General features: G+C 43.1%; 1 pseudogene; it reads right to left on the bottom strand.

The window, feature by feature from the left end:
* LOC132654872 (ankyrin-repeat and fibronectin type III domain-containing 1-like) overlaps positions 1-20,297 on the bottom strand; it is a 28,148-nt pseudogene extending 7,851 nt beyond the window's left edge.
* Positions 20,298-22,276: the final 1,979 nt, after the last annotated feature.

The raw sequence follows: 22,276 nt of genomic DNA, 5'->3' as shown, positions 1-22,276 counted from the left end.
CTGTGTATTTTTGTGTCTTTACATAGTCATTTATCCTTTATTAGTCAGAATGTTTTTGGAGCCTGAAAAATGAATGGGAAGAGAAAGCTGTCTTATTCACATAATCTGAAGCACCAGGAAAGGCCTCTAAGAGCAAGCTGAGCGCCGATCACCTGATCTAACCTCTAACCTGCACCCCAGGCTCTGCCTTCCGTCGACCCCGTCCTTTTGTGTTCCCTGTCTCTAGAGACAAGGAATTGCTTTTTCTTCCCCAGCATGGACCCACTTGCTTATGGCCTCCTGCTTGTGTTTCTGGGGTGAGGGTGAACCTCAGGCTGGGGCATGTGAAGGGAGCCCCCCCAGCACTGAACTGTATCCTCTGCCTTCTCTCTTGTGTTTCTATCTTCATGCACGCAGGAAGGGGGCACCAGATTTCATTACAGATGGCTGTGAGCCACCATGTGGTTGCTGGGAATTGAACTCAAGACCTTCGGAAGAGCAGCCAGCGCTTTTAGCCGCTGAACTATTTCTCCAGCCCCTAGAGCAATCCAGTCAGACTCTCGCTTTCAGTTTTTCGAGACAGGGATTCTCTGTGTAGCCCTGGCCATCCTGGAACTTGCTCTGTAGACCAGGCTGGCCTCGAACTACTTGTGTTTCTAGATATGGACTTGGTAACTTGCCGAGGCTCGCTTTGAACTCACTGTAACCCAGACTTGTTTCAAACTTGGGATCTTCCTGCCTCAGGCACAGAAGCCTTCCACTACCAGGTCTAGTTCTTTTACAAAGCACCTACATACATGCCAAGGATTATGCTAGGTTGTTGATGAACACATTTATCTTTTCCTTGTAAAACTTACATTCCAGTGCAAGGGAGAAAGCTCTGAGCCGTGTTTTCTAATCAGCTTAATAAGGTCCATATGAAGATTGTGTGAGGCCAGTGTGAAACTCAAGGGAGCTGAGGCTGGCTCTCCCAGCTCCTGTCTAGTCTCTGCTGTGTGTTCTCTCATTTAATGCTTCCCTCTCCCCCTTCTCTGGCTGTGTTTTTTTTCTCCATCTGATAAACTTCGCTTCCCCTCATAGCTCAGCCCAATGCCCCCTCTTCTGCCTGATATTTCCAGGCAGAATTAATGGCTGCTCTGTGTGCGCCACACTGTACTACCACTACACTGTTGTCCTGCTGTTCCGCCTTGTTTTACTGTGATTTGTTTACAAGTCTGTCTCCCTCCCTTGACTGAACTCCTTGAGATCAAGGGCCTTGATACTCATTTGATTTTCTTATAGCACCTAAAAGAGAGCCCGCCACCTTGTTGATGTTGGTCTGGGAAAGGTGAGGAGGTGTGGGTGAGGTCTGGGCCTGGGCCTTGCTGATATGGGGTCTGAGAATCTTCTACTCAGTCTACCCTCGCTGGTCAGTTATTTTAAGAGCCTGCCAAAGGAATAATAAGGCAGCTGCTCTGCCAGTAACCACAGGAGGGTTTTTTGTTTTTTGTTTTTGCTGTTGTTGTTTTATTTATTTGTTTTCCTGGGTAAAGCATAGAGAAACCAGTTGTGTCACAAAGGAGGGGCTGCTGGTCACTGTGGGCCCAGGACTAATTAGACCAGAAAGTATTTAAATTTTCTGGATTGTTTTATGGATTCTTTAAAAAAAGGATAATTTTATCCTAAATTCCATATTTCCAAATGTTTTTGAAAAGTGGAAAATATTTTGACAATGGAACTGTGTTCGTGCACCACAGCGGGCTGGGGTCGCCCGGGGGCTTCCCTCTTCCTATGGAAGGATGACTGTAGATGACCGTAGTCTCTATTGCTCCTGCCACTTCTTCCCTCAAACTGAGGCGTAACTCATAAATTTCATCTTCATAGAGCATTCGACTCATTGGTGCTTAGCATACTGACAAGGTTGTGTAGCTGCCAGTCCTAACATCCAGACCTTTTTAATGACTCTAGAGAGAAGCCTCACATTCATTACTCACAATTCTCCAATCTTTCTTCCTTGCACCCAGGCAATCTGTCTCATTGACCTTGCTCATTATTGACATAGCATATGAATGGAGTTACATAAGCTGTGATATTTTCTTTCTAGCTTCTTTTGCTTCATGTGGTGTTCTCAGGCTCATCTAGGCCGCAACATGGATTATACTACACTCACGTACACGGCTGAATAATTTCCCACTACATGGCTGCACCCTGTTTTGTTCACCCGTTTACTAGCTATTAGAGATTGGAGATTGTTTATATCCTTTGGTGCTTATAAAGGTTTATATCCACATGGGTGAACTCAGTTGTTTCTTACTTCCATCTCAGTTCTTTTCCAGTAATAGTTCTGGTTCCTTTTGGATAACTGTATTAAATGGGGGGAGGGGTGCTGGTGTAGTGGGAACATACAAGTAAGACAACAGAGAAGGCAGAAGAGGTAATATGCGCTGGGCATCTAGTTGTGACAGGAAAGGCCTAAAGAAAGGGAATAGAAGGCAAAGGTGGGCAAGTTTTCTTAGGGCAGCCTTTGGAGAAAGGAGAGAGAGTGCATATAGCAACGCATCAGAACAGGAAGGGCTCCAGGCTAGGGGTGTGGGTGTTCCATCTTCCTCTCATTTTTTTGGGTAATCAAGGTACACTATATCCTTGATATGTATATCTTTATATCTGGCCTGGACACAGAATTATCTAGCCTCAGTGGCTTTTCATGAGAATCGATGCTAAGTGTCAGGGTTGAGTATATAGTACACATGTATGAGGTTAATGGTCTTAGACAACTTCACATGCAAGATATCCAGTCCCTGAAGGTCACAGAGTAAGCACCACCTCAGAGCAGCCTGCTTGTTGGAAGTACCTGCACTGCCAATCAGTTTATTCAGCGGGACTCTAACTTGTTCATAACACTTCTTTTATTTCCCAAGCAAACAAGAGGATCTCCCAGATATATGAGAGATGGCCATTTTGGAAAGCCTGAGACTTGAGAAGGTTGGGAATTTGAGGAGTTGAATGTTGGAGTTTCCTAGGGTCTCCAGAGATGAACAGATTCGTTGTGGGGTAAGATTTTGTTGAAGCCTTCACCTGTTTTGAATATCCAGTTGTGAATCATATATTTTTCATACAGAGTTTCTCACTTGTTATGAAAATATAAGTGAGGTGATAAAATGCCTCAAAAGATGACCAGCCAGGAACAGGTCTCCCCCAGAAGTTGGAGGAGTTGGATTAAAAGTGACCTGAGTGGAGAAGAAATAAAAATGGTGAACATTTACTGTGTTCATTACTGTCCTGATGCTTACATCCTCTTTCCTCTCATTGTCATCAGACTCCTGTGAGGAGGACATTTTTTTTCCCTCAGAAAAGGAGACAAAGGGTTGAAGAATAATTCCCTCTGGCCACATAGCGGAGGGGATGGAATTGGAATGTCATTCAGTCACCCTTGTTTTAAAAGGATACTGACAATGTGTTGTGAAGCGCCAGGAAGAAATCAAGATCTCCTCTGGGATGCCTTATGTCCCTTGCTTCTGTGGGAGAGGAGAGTGTGGCTTGTCACTGGGACATATCCAGCCATCTTTGGACCACCAAGGTCTAGCTCAACCTTCATGTTGAGTTAGTAAAGACAACTCCTGATAGAATTTCGTCTCCAGTCTTCAGAGTTTGGCTATCCACCCTAAGAGCCTTACTCTCCATTTCCTGTCCAGCATAAGACCTGCATGGGAGGTGGGAGAGAAAAGGTGGGGGGAGGAGAAGGGAGAGAGGGTGGGTAGGAATGACATCAAGCAGGAATGCGCCAGTCAGCAGGGGTAAATTTTCCACTTGGATCTGTGTGGAAACCTGATCCCGCCTTTAATTTGGTCTCCTTCTCTAACAACCTTTCACCAGATTGGGATTTTCCTGTGCCTGTAACACATTTTTAATGTAATAAGTCTAGGAGAAACCAGGTATTATATCATGCTGGGGCCTGTGTTTCTAGAAGCAAAGGTAGGTCAGACCCCAGTTTATCCCTATAGGGGATTAGTGTATTAGTCACCCTGTAAAAACTAAATTTATTTATGGCGTGGGTCCAAGAGCTTTTCTTTAAGTCATAGGAGGGGATTCTCATTGGAGAATGAGCTGTAGTGAAGAACACTACTCAAGCCTGTGAAGCCACTGGGGAAATGGAGCAGTTAAGGTCTATGCAGTGGAGTGCAGCAAGGGGGATAAATGTAGCTTGTCCCGGTGGCATGGTGGTAGTTACGAGGTTACAGGGTTGAGTTATGATTGCCGGGATTCAAAAGGAGAAATTCTTGCAATCGTAGGTGGGGGTGGAGCTGGAGGATTTTTAGGAACTCTTTTGCATACCATGGTTGGTGTGAGCCTGCTTGCCAAATACGGCTTACTAAATTTCTTGATATTTTGAGACAGCTTTGTAAGTAGATTCACATCACTGACAGGTTCTCTTAAGGCTCCCGGCTTCATATACAAGCATAGGCTTTTCAGAAACAGCACATCAGGAAGCTGCCCTAAACCCCTGCTGCTCACTGATCCCTTCCATACACTCCAACAGAACAGCATGGGGCCTTCAGTGATCTGGTCAAAGTCCCCTTGGTCTACAGGCGATGAAAATGAGACCATGAAGAAAACCCGAGTTGACTGATTAGTATCAGATGGAGAACTCTTTGTTTAGGATTCCATACCAAAGCCCACCATGACTAGACGCATAGCTCAACTTGTCCAGGAAGCCTTTCTGTGGCCAGAGATCTGGAAGAGCTCTCTTCCTTTTAGGAAGGATTGGTGACCGAGCTCTTCAAGTCTGAAGGTTCTTCCCAGAGCTCAGGCTTGGACCCTCACCTGTAGCTGGGCTGTGGCATCGAGCATCTTCTGCCGAGTCTGCAGCACTGTGGATGAGGACATAGACATGGGCACGCTTTGCCTTAGCCACCTGTCTTTTCACATACAAGACAGCTGCAAAAGAAGTCACGAGGTCACATCATCATCCGAGCCAGCGAATGATTTAGGTCATGGCATCAAAGCAAAGCATGGAGAAGGAAACCTGACCCCCCCGCCCCGATATTTGCTCTCCAGTCCATTTTCAGATACACACGAAACAACTTTTTGATCTCTGTCCAATTGGAAAAAGATCTGAATGCTAATGAAACAGTCAGATCTACATTCGAGTCATTGCCAAATGATCCCATAACTCTGAAGAGTGGAGACACAATCTGACAGGACGGACGCTTCTTTGCTGTGAAAATGTAGCTGAGACACTACTTTGGCCTTTGAAAAACTGGCGTGGGGCATGCTGGGCCTGTAAGGGATCTTTGACATCATTCACTCCCATCCCCAAACTTTGATCGTGGGGAAACCCTCAAGTAAAGCTTCAGAGATTTATGTGTGTTAACCCTGGTGCAAAGTAGAGAAAAAATAAAATGAGAACTCAGTGTACCTTCGTGAACCAGAGAAAATCTTGTGTAATAGAGCTGGTGTGAGAGTCATCTATTTCAACAATTGGTATTTGATCTTCATTGCTGACTAACATATTGTCTTTATAATAAAATATAACGGCTATGTAGAGTCCTCTACAAAGAAAAAGAAAAAGATAAAAGAAATCTTCAACTGTTTGCTTTACCAAACTTGAGTCTTAGGAAATTGAATATATACATATATATATGTATATATATAATATATATTATATATTATATATGATATAACTACTAATATATAATATAACTACATCTACATATATGTGTATTTAATCAAATATATTATTGTTATATAACGGAGTTACATATATGTAATATAATTAAATATCTAGATATAAAATTGGTTTTAGACATGTTGCAAGCTGAGTTGAAAACACACCTAGAAATATTTTTGCTATGTATCACAAATTTAGTGGTTAGAACTTAGAGACTGAACTCTTGCCCACATTCTCAGGAGAATTCATTTCTTTAATAAAAACACGTAACTTCTACTTCATTTCCACTTAGAACTCTAACTAGTTCATTCCTGAGTCATCAAGACTTACTAGACAAAGTGTTTAGAACCCACCGTTTCAATGTCTTCACAAACTTGTTTGAGGAATGGGATAGGTGCTTTAGGCTTCTTGATACTGACTGCTTGCGGCCCGTGATTTGCAACTTTGAACTTTATAGAACATAGAAAGAATATGTTGTGCAAATTCCATCTAACAAATCAACACTCCTGATTTTTATTCCCACCTCCTGGCCTTCCCTGTCCCTGTGGTGTCACTTACTAATTTCATACAGGGGGTCCAGCTTAATGTTTCTTCAAAACACTTGTATTTAGTGAGATAGCAGCTGCTATGGCTGGAATTGGAAATGGCCCTAATAGACTCCTGTTTTGAATATTTGGCTTCTAGTCAGTGGAATTGTTGGTGGTGTTGGTGTTTTGGAGGCGTCGGGAAGTGAGGCCTGGCTGGTGGAGGTTGGTTACAGGCCCTTGGGGATGTCTTGCCCATTCTGCTATTTTAGCTTTCCATTTCCCAAAGAGTGAATGACAATAGCTGCTCCGCTATTATGCCTCTTAGGCTAATTTGCCTCCATGATACGAGCACTTCCCCATGCCCTCCCCACCCATGGTGTGAAAACTGGAAGACAAAACACATCCTTCTTCCTCTAAGGAGTTTTCTGCCTGGTGCTGTGAAAAATCTAAGTATACCCCAGCAGCTGACTCAGTCAAAGAACAGCTCTTCACAGTGTTGTGGGTGAGCAATATTTGTAACTGCAGGAAACCACTTAGGGTCTCTTGTTTATGCTCTCAGGGTAAGTGCTTTATTATCAAGTAAGATGAAAAGAAATGGAGCCAATTCCTTCCCCCCCCGACCTTCGCCAGCTGGATTTTAATATTCGCCAATTCTCAAGGCTCCCAAAGTTACCCTTGTTACTTTATGTGTCCAGTTAAATTTGTCCCTTATAGGATTAATGTGAACACCTTACAGAAGATCTGGAGAGTAGAAAAAAAAATAACAAAAGGAACAAATTCACTCAACTCCTCCCACCACTTCCTATAATTACAATTATTAGCATCCTAGGCCAGTCTCTTCCACTATGTGTGCTTACTTATGAGAAAGCCTGTAGCACCCGGAGAGTCCAGCCTAAACTCACATATCTACATCACAGCTCCTGCTTGGAGAACATCACAGAAGATGGGGCAGAAAAGCTGTGAGAGCCAGAATAGTAGGGGGTCTGTTGCAGAACAATCTATCTTAGAAATGGCTGCATAGACAAAAAAGGAACAAAGACAACATCAATGAACACGCTAACATGGAAGAGGGGAAATTTCTTGAGGTCCCAGCCCTAGAGATGTTGACTATTGGGAGAAGAATAATTAGCTTTTGCCAGGGATTAGTCTCCATATTCATTGCCCAATTCAGAGTGGCCAGCCTTAAAATTGTATATCACCATGAAAATGGATTCAGCAGGTTGTATTTGTATATATTTGTGCATACATGTGCATATAAACATACCTATATGTAAGTATGCAATTAATAATCAAGGACAATATCAACTTGAGGAGGGGAACATGGAAAGAATTCAAGAAAGGATAACAGCGAGGGCCTAGAGGGAGGGAGAAAGTGATATAATTCTATTTCACTAAGAACATTTAAAAATAGGAAAAAAACAACAAAAAATATCTGTAAGGAAATGTCTAAATAGAACCTTTACTGTGAAATAAAATGGATTACCCCCAAAAGCAAAGCCAGGGCCCAAAGAGACCGAATAAGTCATTTTGGGGAAGCTGCTGTGTGTGATGCCCTGTAGGTGTGAGTTTGTGACTATTGTCCACATTTCCTCTCCTGTTTATAGCCGGGAGCTTTCCCTGAGAGCTGTATTAAAAACCCCAGACATCTGGGAACAGTCTTTGCAAAGGATGCTCCACGGAGCTGGGCAAGACGATCCCTGCTGTCACCTAGTCTGGTCTAGTACCGAAGGGAAGCCGAGGCCAATGGTGTCATCACTGAGCTTTGATAGGCATGTTCCTGGGGATGAGAACAGAAGCCCTGTCAGTGCTCTTAAGACAGAGAAGCCTGGGTGGATGACCCACGTTTGAGGCCCACCCTGTGGGCTTTTGCATGTAATCCTACAGGAGTCACTGGCTACATATGTCTCTTCATCAGCCTCAATGTTGCGCTAGTAGTGGTTGCTGCTGGCAGAAAAAGGTAAAAAAAAAAAAATTCTGTTTGTGATTTGAACATGAGTTTGGCTGTTGGAGAATGCTGCTGCTGTGTAAGCTGGGAGTCAGCGTGGTTGTTGCCACCACTCTAAACCTTACTAACCTCAGCACAGGCTTGAAGGAAGTGGTTTCTATGAGGGCAAATCAACGGGGCAGAAGACAGCAGCAGGTGAGGTTTGGTAGCAGAAAGCAGGTAGACAGATGGACTTAACAAGACTTGAGAAAGATGATGCCTAAAACCCAGGTGGACCATGAAGAAGTAAGGTGGTTCGTTCCACAAGCTCCGTGGCTGCTAATGGGGAGAGGAGCCACAGATGCAGCTAAAACCAGGAGTTTGTGAAATCTGTTTAAAACCAGACTTCTAGATCTCTTCCTCTACTGCACAGCTAGACAAAGACCCCTTTCCTACCCTAGGTGAAAGTCAGTGGCTTATTCTCTGGGAAGAAAAACAAACAGGCAAAAAAAAAAAAAAAATCAATGGACCACAAAAGTGAAGCCTCTGAGGTTGGAGACAGGGAGACCTCAGGGACAATTGGAAATGAGATGACTGTGGTGATGCTACTAGCTATTAAAAGTGGTAGATTAAATGAAAGTTTTCATGTATAATATTTACCCATTATGTTCTCAGAACACACATACTGGAAGTTATACTTTCCAGGCGGGATCATGGAAGAAATTTGTCTGGAGGAGAATTTCACCAGAGAATACACCCACAGATTATGACACTGGTGATTTCCCAATGAAAACATGACATCAGTTCACTGGACAATGAAGCCTGTGAATAAAGTTTCTTGTCCATGTCCCTGGTGGCTATTGATCTCTCTTCTTTTATATCTAAGCAAACACAGAAGGCTCATTAGGCTATTAAGAAAATGTACCCACCAGGAAACACAAAGGCCAAAACCAACGAAAAGAGCAAGTCTGAAGGGAGACTGTGTTGAGGAAGTACAAGATGGAGCTTGTCATTAACATTCTGGGAGACAAGATGCTGAACTCATGTAATGACAGGGATTACTTATTTTTTAATAGTAGAACAAAGGAGCATTGAGAATTAAAAATGTTATCCGAAGCTTAAAATCCAACAGAAGTCTTAGAAAATGAAAGATACACACACACACACACACACACACACACACACACACACATATTTTTGAGAAAGTGCAGTAAAAGGATGTCAGGATAAAAAGCAGAGAGGAACACTAAAAAAAATCAAAGGAATTGGGCTAGGCATAGTGGTACACAGCTGAAATCCCAGCACTGAATAGGAAGAGGCAAGAGGATCACTGTGAGTTTAAGGTCATCCTTTTCAGCATAGTGAGTCAACTAGGGATGTGCTTTGAGACCTTACCTTAAAAACAAACAAGAGAACTAGGGTGGATAAAGAAAACTAGCTTAGGAGGTTTCAACCTCTATTTAACAATAATTCTAGCAGGAAAGAAGGGAGGAGAAAGGGTACTGATGGTGGAAGAAATAAATTACATAAGAAAACAAAGTTTCAAAACTGAAGGGCATAAGGATTTGAAAGGTTTTGGTACCGATTGCACAGGCTTTGGGGAGGAGTGGAGATGCTTTTCTATCACTTCTGCAATGGAATCTGCTGAGAATTGGTGAGTACCCCAGCTCGGTACAGTGAAGTCCCTGCCCACACTTTCATGCTAGGATGTGCCAGCCAATCACTGTGGGTGGACTGTTCTTCTCTTGCAAGAACAATGACTGAAAATGAGCTAGAGTCTGTGAAGGTGGTTTGAATCTATTTTTTTCATTTCCTTCTCATAATAACACTGCAAGTTAGACTGAATTAGCCCGATTTTCTGATGAGGAAGTTGTGATGGGGCTAGAAAACTCTAAACGGTAGAAGTAGGACTCAGGGAAATTATTTGCTTTTCTATATGCAAAGTCCATAAAGGTGTGCGTCTCCAGTAAACCGCACTATCTCAAAGTAGTCAAATGTTCAAAACATTGTCTTTGTGGTTCTCTCTTAGCAGACTTTACACAGCCTTTGCTTGACCTTTGACCCCTAGAGTTACACTGCAGCATCTTAGAATCACTGCTTTTTTTTTTTTCTGTCTGTGAGGTACTTTATTTTATCTTGATGGGTTACAGGGTCAGCCAACACTGTCCCAACGCTTACACCATAGAATTCTATGGCAAAGGATTTACATGGCTGAAGAATCCGGAACATACTTGTTTAATCAAATTTGTTAGGTTCTTTACTGTGGTTTTTAATATTCTGAAGTCTAGTTTCCATTTCCACAAGAGTGGTGAGGAATTCTGTGTCTCCTAACCTTACCTGACCTGAGCTCTTGAGCCGAGCCTCTCACGGGACTGCTGCGCCTCTCACATTGTCTGTATTATTTCAATGCCCAGGATATGTTTTAAAAATTTTTTAAAAGAGTTACTTTTGGGGAAGGGTTACTTCATTCCTTAGCTACATCATCCCTAATATGCGTACAGCTTTGATTGGGTGAGGGGCATGTACATGCATAATAAGAATTGAGTGGAAATCATAGAAATAACTGGGCTATCCAGGAAGTCATTTCTTGGTTACTGGATAGTAGTCATATGGTAATAGGGAGAGCATCTGAACCCTTAGTAATATACAAACCCAAAATCAACTTTCCTGGTCATGAGCAGTTTCAGCTTCCTTCCTCAGAGGAACTGTGGATTGCAAAGATCACCTGTGCGATTGCTCCATCACCTTTGCTTTCATACAGGAGCCAGTAGGCAGGGGAGCAAGGGAGAGGCAGAAAAGAGAGGAACTGAGGTAACACCCAACTTGATTAAATGAGCCCCAGGAAACCAGAGCTGAATGGACTTTGGTCAGTGTAGAACATTTGCAGGTCTCCATTTTTTGAAGTGGGGGTGTGGGGAGATGTCAAATCTTCCTAGAGATCTGGGAATGAAAATCCCACTTGGGTTTCCCTCTCTGGCTGCCCTCACATGTATTTACCTCTCATAAGAAAGACGCCGTTTTCTAGCAAACACTTGTCCTCATCTCCAGATAGAGCTAGTGTTTCTGAAGGGCCCTGTTGTCAGAGCTTTATAGTAATTGGGAAACTTTTTGCTAATGCTAAGTATGATTTATGCCTCCTCGTCTAAACAGCGAGCATAGCATCTTAGCGTGAGCCATGGATGTTTTACCCAGCTGGCTCAGCAGTGCCCTGAATCTAGAGAGCAGAGCAGTTGGAGATCTGATGGGAGCATGGAAAATGAAAACTTTATGGAGGCTTTAATTCTCCAAATCAAACTAAGTGCCTCTTCCACGAATCATTACAAAGATCAGAAACCCGACCCTGTCCCATCTGAGCCGCCCAAGCAACAGAAGCTTTTAAAAGCATCTCACAGAGACTCTGGGTAAAGCGGGGCTAAAACAGAGAGGAGGTGAGCTCTCCTCGCACCCAATCAGTGGGACGGAGGAAGATTAAAGTTCAAGGTGGGATCAAAGTTCACGGAAAAAAAAAAAAAAAACGAGCCACAGCAGGATGACTGGACATGGCACCACAAATCCCAGGCCGTAGCTTGGCATTAGGACACTGGGCAAACCAACTTAGCTTCCCTCATGACGGCCAAAGTGAGGACGAGATTTTGGCACAGTAGATGTGGAAATGCATTGTAAAGCTATTTTAGCAATCAGTGTGAAGGGTTGTCATGGCTGTCATTGTTGAGTTTGTCTCATAGGCCCCACAGAGGAGTGTTGAGAAGGACTAACTCAGAGATGAGAATGGTAGCAGAGGCTGTTCCCACCCCTCACCCCCCAACTTGTGCTTATTTTAAAACTTTTGTGTGTGTGTGTATGGAGAGAAGGAGAGAGGAAGGGGAGGAAAGGAGAGGGAAGGCTCCGTGGAAGGGTTAAAGCAAGATAGTACTGTAAAGTGATTCCAGATGTACAAATATTAATATCTCTTTTTCCCTGATGAATGAGAAGGTATGACTCAGCTGGGAAACTGCTAAAATTAACCGGCGCCGCCGAGACCTCAGCCAATGGGCCAGCGCAGATTTTATCCTTACCCCGGCAGCTGTAATGCTGAGGAAGGGCTCGGACCTGCTGCAGCAGGCTCTCCAGAACCTCGCTCTGTCCCTTGTGTCTGGGCTCTCTGTCGTCATAGTCTTTCCAGTCTATTGAACAAAAGAAACAAACAGACATTTTAAAGCCGAGGTGCGGGGATTTTGTGTTCAGTGCCCACAGGCTCCGTGGGTGAGTGCCCAGCACACGCAGACCTGGCAGGCGATGATGCCGACGGACGGTTTGGGAGCTGCCATTGTTCAGAACCCTATGCAAAACAGTAATTGTGGTTGGCTTCTTGTGTTGGGCAGTTTTTTGGGCAAGAGAAAATAGTACTTGAGAGCCAAAAGAAATAGGAAATTTGGAAGCCCAATATCTCCTCTCCTAGGCCTCCCCCGTCTCTTCCTCAGCATCCCCTGTCCTGATCAGCACCCCTGTTCCTCTTCACTCGGAACCCCAACTTTCAACTGGATTTTCACAGTAGAAAAGACAGGCGAGAATGTGCAGACAGATGAAATCCACAGTCCCAATGCTTTTATTGTAGGTTTCACACTTTTGGCCAAATTGACATTTCTTTCCCACGTCAGATGCCAAGAAATGGAAATCTACATTTTGCTCTAATGAATGTCTGCTTTGGTTAGCTGGCACAGCAGCCCCTGCACATACTCCGAGCCACCAACCACCCTGTCTGCTCTGTCTCTAAATATACAGTATTAGCTTACATGGCAAATTTAAATTGCAGTCCCCACTGAGATTGTCTCTCCCTTCTATTTTCATTCCATTTGGCTATAATGATATCAAGAGTAATAACTCATATGGGACTAATGTCAAGATTGCAATTCTGCTCTAGATTTTTCCCCCCCCAACAGGTCAGTCACTTCATTGTGCAACCCTGCTTCTATTTTTCCTCTTCTAGTTTTTCCCCCTGAACATCTCAAAGGCAACAACTTCAAGTACATCTATCTCCAAGAAGGTTAGTCACTCCCCCTCAGAGAAGCCAGTCAGTCTCAAATCGCTCCCTGACATAATTAGTCTAAAATACAGAGTCTTCCTCATTCACACAGTCAAGTACTTCATAGCAGATAGGTCCAAGCATCTCACAGGGGTCCATGCACAGCCTAGGGATGTTTACATTTAGGAGAGACGTCGCTGGTACTCAGCTAAACCCAGAGAGGGTTCATTACATCAGGCAGGGTAAGGTACAATTAGGTCGTGGGGTCTGCTCTAAACTCCAACTTGAGCACTGCCTCTTCCTGTTCCCAGGCAAGTCCTTTCTGTCATCAGGGCTTTCACTCCCTAACTTGAAAAATGAGGGTGGTGTCTGTCTTGTGAGAGGTTTATGGGGATGAAATGAGATTTCATCTCATCTCATTATTAGGGACCTGGCACAAAGCCTGTCTTGTAACAGGCATTCTGTAAATAAGACTTGAAGGCGAGTTAGTGTGGAAACACTACTTTTCATCCCATCTGATGATTATCTAATAGAGATCTTCAAGTCCCTCTTCATTCCCATTCTCTCCTATGTATGGTTCTCCATTTTTACCTCAAGGAAGATGAAGCTGAAACATCCCTTCCCCATTCCAGACCTGTGTCACTCAGTTCCGTGGCCCTGCCAGCATTATGACGAGGTCTAGTGATCCCATGTGTAGCGGTCATGCTCACTTCATTATTCTGTGCACTTTTGGGCAACAGAGTTAGATCTTATTTGGAGTTCTTCTGTTGGGGCTTAGTTCTGGTCAACTCTGGAGACAGAACATTGGCCTTTGTAGACTGTTCCTTGTGGGCAAGATCCATGACTGAACTCCTCTTTGCCTCACTTTTCTCCTCTGCAAAGTCAGTTTTTAATCTCCTTTGGAAGATGTGATTGAAAGAAAAAGAGTTATGAGTCAGGTAGCATCCCAACACACAGGAGATGCCCAGAATGCTATTGGCGAGGCACCTGGAATACAAGCATGCTGGTGTTGAGGAAGGCTGGCCCATTTGAGCTTAGGGAAATAACAGTGCAGCTTGCATCTGGACACAGAATAAACAATTGCCCTCATGACCCCGAATGGGTCCTTGCTCCTTTACTTGAAGTCATGGCTCTCAAAGTGCCCACGGTGCAATGAGGATGAGTAGGAGCCTGCGCCAGAGTAATACTCCTGGGTGGCTGAGTTAGTACATGGACCTGAGCATGGTAATGTGTTCTAATGAGTCTTAATGCTGTCATCGTACAAGGAGGGGTGTAGGGGCAGTGGAATGGGCCTCCGCTTTTCAGCCTAGTCCTATTACATTGGAGGTGAGCTGGCTCTGATGACTTTACGATACATAAGAAAATTGCTAATGCTCAATTGCAGCCCAAGCAAGCTCTGAGCAATGCCAACATTTTGGAAAAGAGTGTTGTTTTTATTGTTTTTCTTTTTCTTTTTTTTTTTCCTCTCATAGATGTTGGGAAAGTTCTGATGACTACATAAAATGGGAGACTTCAGGGATGAAAATATGTTAAGAAATCAGGAACCTGACAGGAATAAACTTAGCCTGGTAGGAAAAGGGCAGATTGTTTCACATAATACAGCTCACTGTTCTGGTAATGAGACACTTCAATCACAACACAATGCAGAGCTTACACTCACTGGGCCATATCAGGGCTTTCCTGATCGTAACTCAGACAAGCCTGTCTGGGTGCTTTTCTCTTATTATGTACCATATCATATAACATAAGTCTATAAAAACACATTAAGGCCTTTTGTAAAAATATAAAAAAAAAGTTTTATAGCTTACTGGAACATATTACCAAATTTCCAATTACTCTGTCATGTTAGAGTACACTGTCCTCTAGTAAATATCTGAAGACTGATACACGTTACATCACAATGTCATACTTTGTTTATAAATAGAATGGGAGTGTTTTTATATTGTTCTTTCCAAGTGATATGGCATGTCTGCAGCAACTCTAACCACATGCTAGGTTTTCTGTTCTTTCCCTTCCTAATCAAGCACACCGTTTTAGAAAGCATTGCGTTTCGCTGTGTTAATTGCCAACAAATAAATGACTCATCTAAGTTCCTGTCATTCTGGAGAGTGGTCTACACATGAGCTTGTGTGAGGGGCGTCTGGACAGAAGGCGAAACTTATGGAACCCAGACATCTGAGCTTTAGAAGTTAAGCCTCGTCTGCAGGTAAGTATTTGTGTGGGGTGCGTCTTTGCAATTCGTTCCCCTCCTGTGCTCCCAGGTTAACCGAGACTAGCCTTTTTGTGCTTTCTATTGCTCCATCTCCAATGCTACACACCCCTGCCTTTGCCAATAGGACTGGTTCCTCAGTGTCTCACCCTTGATAGTCCCAGAGTGTGTTTCTGATAAGTCTTTAGCAATGGAAATGTCCAAATAAGACTCATGATGAAATTATCAAATGAAGAGGGAGTCTGGAGAGCAGTGGTATCGGTGGTCCAGGGCCATGTGTAACCCTGTATCACCACACAATCCTCCTGGAGGTGGTAGGCGTGGTTGGCTGGTCTTCAGCCTGCTTTTCTGTCTGATAATGGGGCTCTGGTTACCATAGGAGACATGGAAGGGTCTTGACAAATTCAAGTTTTGAATCACCGTCCAGCTGTGTACCCGTGATGTGTCCTCCAGGACAGCCTCTGTCTGAATTACTGTGGAAGGCTGTGCTCTGTAAAATAGGCCTCTAGGTTATCGCTCCCTCCTCATCATTAAAGAGATCACGGCTACTGTATAAAGTTCTTAGGTTAATGCCCAGAATGAAATGAGTCTTATGGAGGTTCTCTCTGATGGTGGCATTGCCACAGATGACAATGACAGTGATGCAAATCTACAAGGCTGTAGGGAAGATGAAGGATTTCTGTGAGGGTAAGGAGAGACACTGAGCACAAAGCTCACAATTTATCACCTGGCTCATAGTTTGTCTTTGGTGAAAAGTTGTCATAACATTTGAAAATTATAAACACACAAACCAGAAAACTCAAAAACTCATAACCCAGGTATCTACTATTAAATGTGTGTGTACCTGTCTGTCTGTGTGCATGTACACACACATATATGCACATGTGAAGGTCAGACCTGAAACTTGGGTGTCTTCCTTAGTTGCCATCCATCTTTGTTTTAGAAACATGGTCTCTCATTGAGACATGCTTGCTAGACTGCCTTAGCCTCCTTCTGCTTCTGTCCCTACCCCAGCACTGGGGCTACAAAAACATACCTGGCTTTATTATGTGGGTTTTGGAGATCAAATTCAGGTCCTCTTGCTTGTGTGGAAAGCACTTTACTGCTTTCACCACCTCCCCAGCCCACTGTTAAATTCTGATAGTGATCTAGACACAACCGAGCCAGTTGTAGATAAACTAATGGTTAAATGAATGGAGTTCCTACATTCATCTTCCTCCTCCTCCTTGTCATCATCATCATGATCATCATTATTCTACATACAGGCTCTATTTTGGGACTTTTTTTACAGTCCTACACAATGGGTTTTTAAACATGTTTTTAGTGATTGTTCATGTTTGGTTCTTTAATATGGACGTGAATATACCATACTTCACTTTTACACTAATACTGGGCTATTTGTTTTCTTTGCTACACATGATATTAAGCCACTATTAATATACTTCTGCAGCACACATTTTGTGCACAGTTATTTGCATCTTTATTTCTTCAAACTAGCTCCAAAGTGTGCAAAGTGAGGTAAAAGGAAACAAACATCCATAAGGCATTTGAATATGATACAAACTATGTTCCACAAAATATTAAGCAGTTCTCACTCTTACAAGAAGTGCAGGGCATGACTCTTAATTATGACAGTAATAACTTTCTGAACAGATGAAAATACAACCTGGAGTGTGAGGCTCATTGTCAAGAACAGTCTACTCTTTTGTCTGTCTGAAGATGTTTGTTCTGCATAATTAAAATTTCTGGTTATACCAAACACAGGGAGTTATAACAAACATACCAGGCATAAATTATTAATCATCAAATGACTGGAAGAAGTCTTTGCTGGTTCCTCAGTCACCACTAAAAGTTTTAGATATTTTATTTGTTGCAGGGTGACTACTAATGAAAAAAAAAACAAAAGCTTTCCTTTGGCAGACTGTCTTTAAGTCAAAGGTGTTTGGTTTCATTCTCATAGGAGACCAATGGGATGAGTCCACTGCAGACAAGGAAAGGAACCCTGAGAACTAAAAATGGCTGGCCACTCTCATGGTGTCCTCTCCATCCCTACAAAGCCCTGCGAGAGGATGCGACTTAGACCCATTCTACAGATGTTGAATTGAAGCTGAGATTTTTTTTTTCCATAACTTTTGAAGGCTGCCGCTAATGAAAGACACCACTGTTAGCAAACTGCTGTCATTTCAAATGCCCCCTTCCCTCCCCTGAGCTGCCACCCTCCGAGCATTCCTGCAGAGGGACTGTTCTTCCAGGGTTGCTGCTAGGAGGAGCTGTGGGGGAGGGGAGCTGACAGGGGCACCCAAGGGGTGGAGCAGCTGAGCATGTTGCCATCCTGGAAGTACAACCACCTACTAGAGGGTGAGGCACAGGCCGGAGTTGTGGTCAGAGCTGGTCCCCATCTTTTCATGTTGTAAGCCAAGACTTGGACAAAATACTGTTGGCCCTGCAAAGAAATGAAACAGGATACTGCGTCAGGCATTGCAATCCATCACATTTGGAGGATTTTCTCGGTTTCTGTGCACTTTCTCGATTTCAGAATTGGAATATCATAGTTACTTTTCCTGACTCCCCATGGCCCTAAATTATATGCCAATTCTCTCTCTGTCTCTCTCTCTCCATACATATACATATATATTTGTATGTATAAAATCAATTTTTCATATAATATATTCTGGTCACAGTTTCCCTTCCCCCAACTCTGCCTACATCCCCCTCACTTTGCCACCCACTAAACTCGCCCTTTCTTTCTCTCTTTTCATAAAACTAACAAACCAACAGACAAACAAAAATCCCCAACCAAAAAACAAAATAAAATAAATAAAAATAGAAAAACAAAACGAAACGAAAGACTAACACACACACACACACACACACACACACACACACACCACAAATTCTTCCAACCCACACAGCTTTACAAGGTTTACTAACAACAGCAATCTCCCACCCTCACCTTTTTCTACTTATTTCCCCTCTCCAAAGGCGACAGCCTTCAATCAGGTTTCTTTAGAAAGTTAGCAAGCTACAATAAATCTCTTGGCAGGCTAGCGCATGAAGGCAGAACTCCTCCTTTCAGTGGCTACATAGTCCTTGACTATGACCAGAGCCCTTCATTTATTCAACCAGTCCTTTACTGGTGGATTCTGGGATTCTTTTCGTTTTGTGCCACAATAAATAGTGCTCCAGGGAGCATCCTTTACTTAGCTGTTCAAGCATGAAAAAAAAAAAATCAACTTTCTGATGTGACTTCAAGTTTAAAGTTGCTATTAAAAGGATGGCCTATTTTCTTTAACGTCTTTTTATGGCATTAAGAATTAAGGTGTTGATTTTTGCTTGCTGATAATCCTTTAAAGTGTTTTGTGTGGTTTTAGTATTTGCTTTGAGGTTTCTTTCTTTTCTTATTTTATTTTATTTACTCTGTGAGACCAAAGGGGTGGTAGAGAAGCCAATACTGGGTGAACAATTGCTTACTATAAATGTAAAACGGTGTTTGCGTTAAAAAAAAAGAAATCTTTGTGGAGAGTTTGCTAGGATTTCAATGATATTTCCTTACCATGTGATGACATTAACACCTTTCTCTCTAACATTGAAAATTGGGTTTCATGCACCTCAGGGTTATAGGGATGGCCTAGAACTATAAATTCACTTCAGCATAATGCCTGCACCACTCTGATTGGACGGCAGAGTGGAAAAACCTCATCCCTGGAGAAGCCAGTTTAGATGTCAGAGAACCTCTCTGTGGAGAGTTTTCCATTTTTATCACGATATCACTGGAAATTCCCTGGGGTTCTTCCTGGCCTCCTTCCACCATGCGAGCTGTGGTGTTGGAGCCAGTCTTCTCCTGATAGCATCTCTGGGGCCACCCACTTGGGGGGCTTTGTTTGCTCTGGTGATCCACAGTTCTGCTCTCTGGTGTAGACATGCGATTAGGACTAAAAGCCAGGATTCTTGGTGGTGACCAAACCACCAACAATTCTCTTAGAATAATCTGGACGGCAGCTTTTTAATGCTAGGTTTCGGGGTTATGTAGTACGGATAACTATTTTAATTAGCTAACCTCTAAGAAAACAACAGAAATATTTCTGTGCTCCTCCCATATGAAGGTCTTAAGATGTTAATTATTTGAGTTGAATTTTAGAAGTTTGAGATTACATTTAAAAGATCTTGATTTAAAAATTATATATATATATATATAATGTATGTATGTATAATAACATCTTCTGAATTGTAATTGTTTGAGGAAGTTCAGAGTTTCCTCAGTCTGAGCAGATTTGCTAGGTGTTTCTACTTTTTGCATTGTAGATGCTCATTTGTGGTTCAGAAACGAATAATTAATATTTGAGTTAGATTGGTTAAACAAATAAAGATGGCTAGTTCCAGCTTTTCATTCACAGTTAGTTTATGTTACAGAAAGATTATACCTTTGCCATGTATAAGTTTCTTTTGTGTGGTAGCTGATGTAGGCAGTTGTTTTTTTTTTTTCTTTCTAATCAGAGGAAAAGGATTTCTCTCAGGAAATTGTGTGACTCCAATTGATGACGGATCTCAGTGAGGCGGTGGGGGTGAGAGCTAGATGAGGCTGTTATTTTTACCATGAGACAGGGAGTCAAAATTGAATCTCTCGGATCCTTTGATCCCCTTGCAGATTAGACTGTGATCCAGAAAGCAGCCGCTTTCAAGGCTCGCACGAGGCCAGTTTCTTTCTGATCTCCTTAGAACATGGCAGCTTACAAAGTGGTTCATGCTGTCTGCTCGCCCCTTTGTGAGACTCAGATTATGGGGACCAGACATATCACACTTAACGAATGGCAGTTCTTGTCAGAGGGCTGGGTGTTGGCTGAGTGGGCATTTGCTACCAGGAGCCCTGTGCAAAAGGCAGAGGATGGCAAGTCCATCAGGAGGACACTTACTGTGGTGAGTCCTGTGATTGTGCACCTCAGGGTCTGCAGGTTGTCCATGATGATCTCCCCGGCCAAAGGGGAAAAGTCTTTAGACATGCTCCATTCCATTGTGGGGGAGGGGAAGAGTAAGACCAGACTCAGTTACATGATAAGCTGTGCTGCCAGGAATGCCTTTAACAGTGGTGCTCCCCTCCCTGCCCCCATCCTCGCATAGCTCACAGTCCTCCTTGGATGTCCTCACATTCCCTTTCCAAGTTCACCTTTCTTTAAAGTGAGCCTCTCCTCTCCAGAGAAAAACAACTTAATTTTCATTCACGCAGCTTATTTTTAAATATTGATAGTTATGATTTATATGACAGTATATGCATGCATTTTGTGATGTTCTTAATGTGAGCTATAATGCATATTAAATATGCATTGGTTGATGACAAGGATGTGCTCTGCGGAAGTCATCATTAGTAGGTAATTTCCTTGCAGCAACATTGTAGACTGTACTTATGCAAACCTAAGTCAGCATGCACTAGGCCAGAGCCATTTAGCTCATCTTTTATTGAAGTGTCTTTGGGGTGAGTGCTCCTAAGTTTTGTTCATGAGGCCATTACCATAGTAATGGTAAAGACACTGTGTACACAAACACGTACACAAACACACAGCAGGGATATCAGGTCATGGAATACAGCAAAGGGCCCCTTGGGATCTTCTTAATTCCCGAGTCTCCTTTTACTGACAATGCTTTCTCAGAATCTCATTACATTCTCATCTCAGGTGAAAACACTTCTGCTCAGCTCCTCCTCCAGCACCTTCTCCTGAGAATACCCTCTCCCTCCAGTGTCTTGTATGCTAAGCTCTTCTGCTCCCCAGTCAGCCTTCTCCCAGCTTTTCTCCACAGCTTTCCCTGGGGTTTGTGGCTGACCTGTCCAGTGCTTTTTTTCCTCTGACATCCTCAAAGAAGGTGTTCATCCATGCTCATATCACTCAAATTCCAACATCCTATCATAGTATGCAACTGTACCCTTTCATAGCATCTTCCACCGGTTCCACAGGCCACAGTTGGAGGAAGATGACTTGGACATCACAGGTGGTAGCTAGCGTCTTACATAACTGTTTCCATACGGGAGGGACTAAAAGCAAACAGCGACAAAGCAGGAGCCCTAGGAGCCGAAGCCACTTGGAACACCTACCTCTTGACGACAAACAAGAGACATGAAGACTTATGATATATTCCCTATGGCACCTTAATAATTGACAATTAAGACAAAGTGGCTCTCAGTTTGCTGCCCTGTGGGTCATCCTTCTCTCATTTTGAGGCTGCTGTCTCCATCCACTGCCCCTCCTCTCTGTTCCTTGAAAGTCCAGCTTGCTTTCTTCACTCTCTAGGCATCACTCTCTCTAAACTTCCCAGAGCTCCCTTAACTGGTAGCAGCCGTGAAGGAGGACGTGCTTCTGGCCTCCTCTACTGTTTTGCGGCCTTCCTTTTCCCAGGCTACAGCTCTCTAGGTTTCTCCCACTTCTTTGACTGTCTCTGACTAAGTTCTTCCTGGCTCCTCCTCTTCCTCTTTCCAGTTGATGCTGTGTTCCTGGGGTGAAATGTCGGTGGTGGCATTGTTAGCCTTTTCTTCTACTCTGTGTACTTGCCCCTGGTGCTCACCTTAACTTTTGTATCTCTGTGGGTCTTAAACATGTGACTCTAGGTATGGCCTCTCTCTTGCACTTGAGCTTCCTCCTGTAAATTTTCTACGAGTACCCCTGCTTTGTCTGAATTCTCTCTAAGCATGTCTCCTTGCCAAGAGTCTTTTCTCAATGTTAGTGAATTGAATCTTCATCTATCCAACCACCAGACCAGAGTCTCAGCATATCCTTATCTTTCTCCTACTTCCTTACAACCAACTGATGACTAAACACGGAATTTCCATTTCCAAACTGTCTCCTGTCAACTCCTCATTTCTTCTTTTATTGTGGCAATCCTGGAACAGATCTTGATAGCTACAAGTTTGGCTCTTCATCCATACAGAGATCTTCAAACAATAGCTAAGCTTCAAACTGAGAATTAAAGGTTAAAGTCATTATTTATCCTATCTCTTCATTGC

This window comes from Meriones unguiculatus, chromosome 6 (genome assembly GCF_030254825.1).
Source record: "Meriones unguiculatus strain TT.TT164.6M chromosome 6, Bangor_MerUng_6.1, whole genome shotgun sequence".
Taxonomy (NCBI): domain Eukaryota; kingdom Metazoa; phylum Chordata; class Mammalia; order Rodentia; family Muridae; genus Meriones; species Meriones unguiculatus.
The sequence above is the reverse complement of the archived record's forward strand: the minus strand, read 5'-3'. Positions and strand labels throughout refer to the sequence as shown.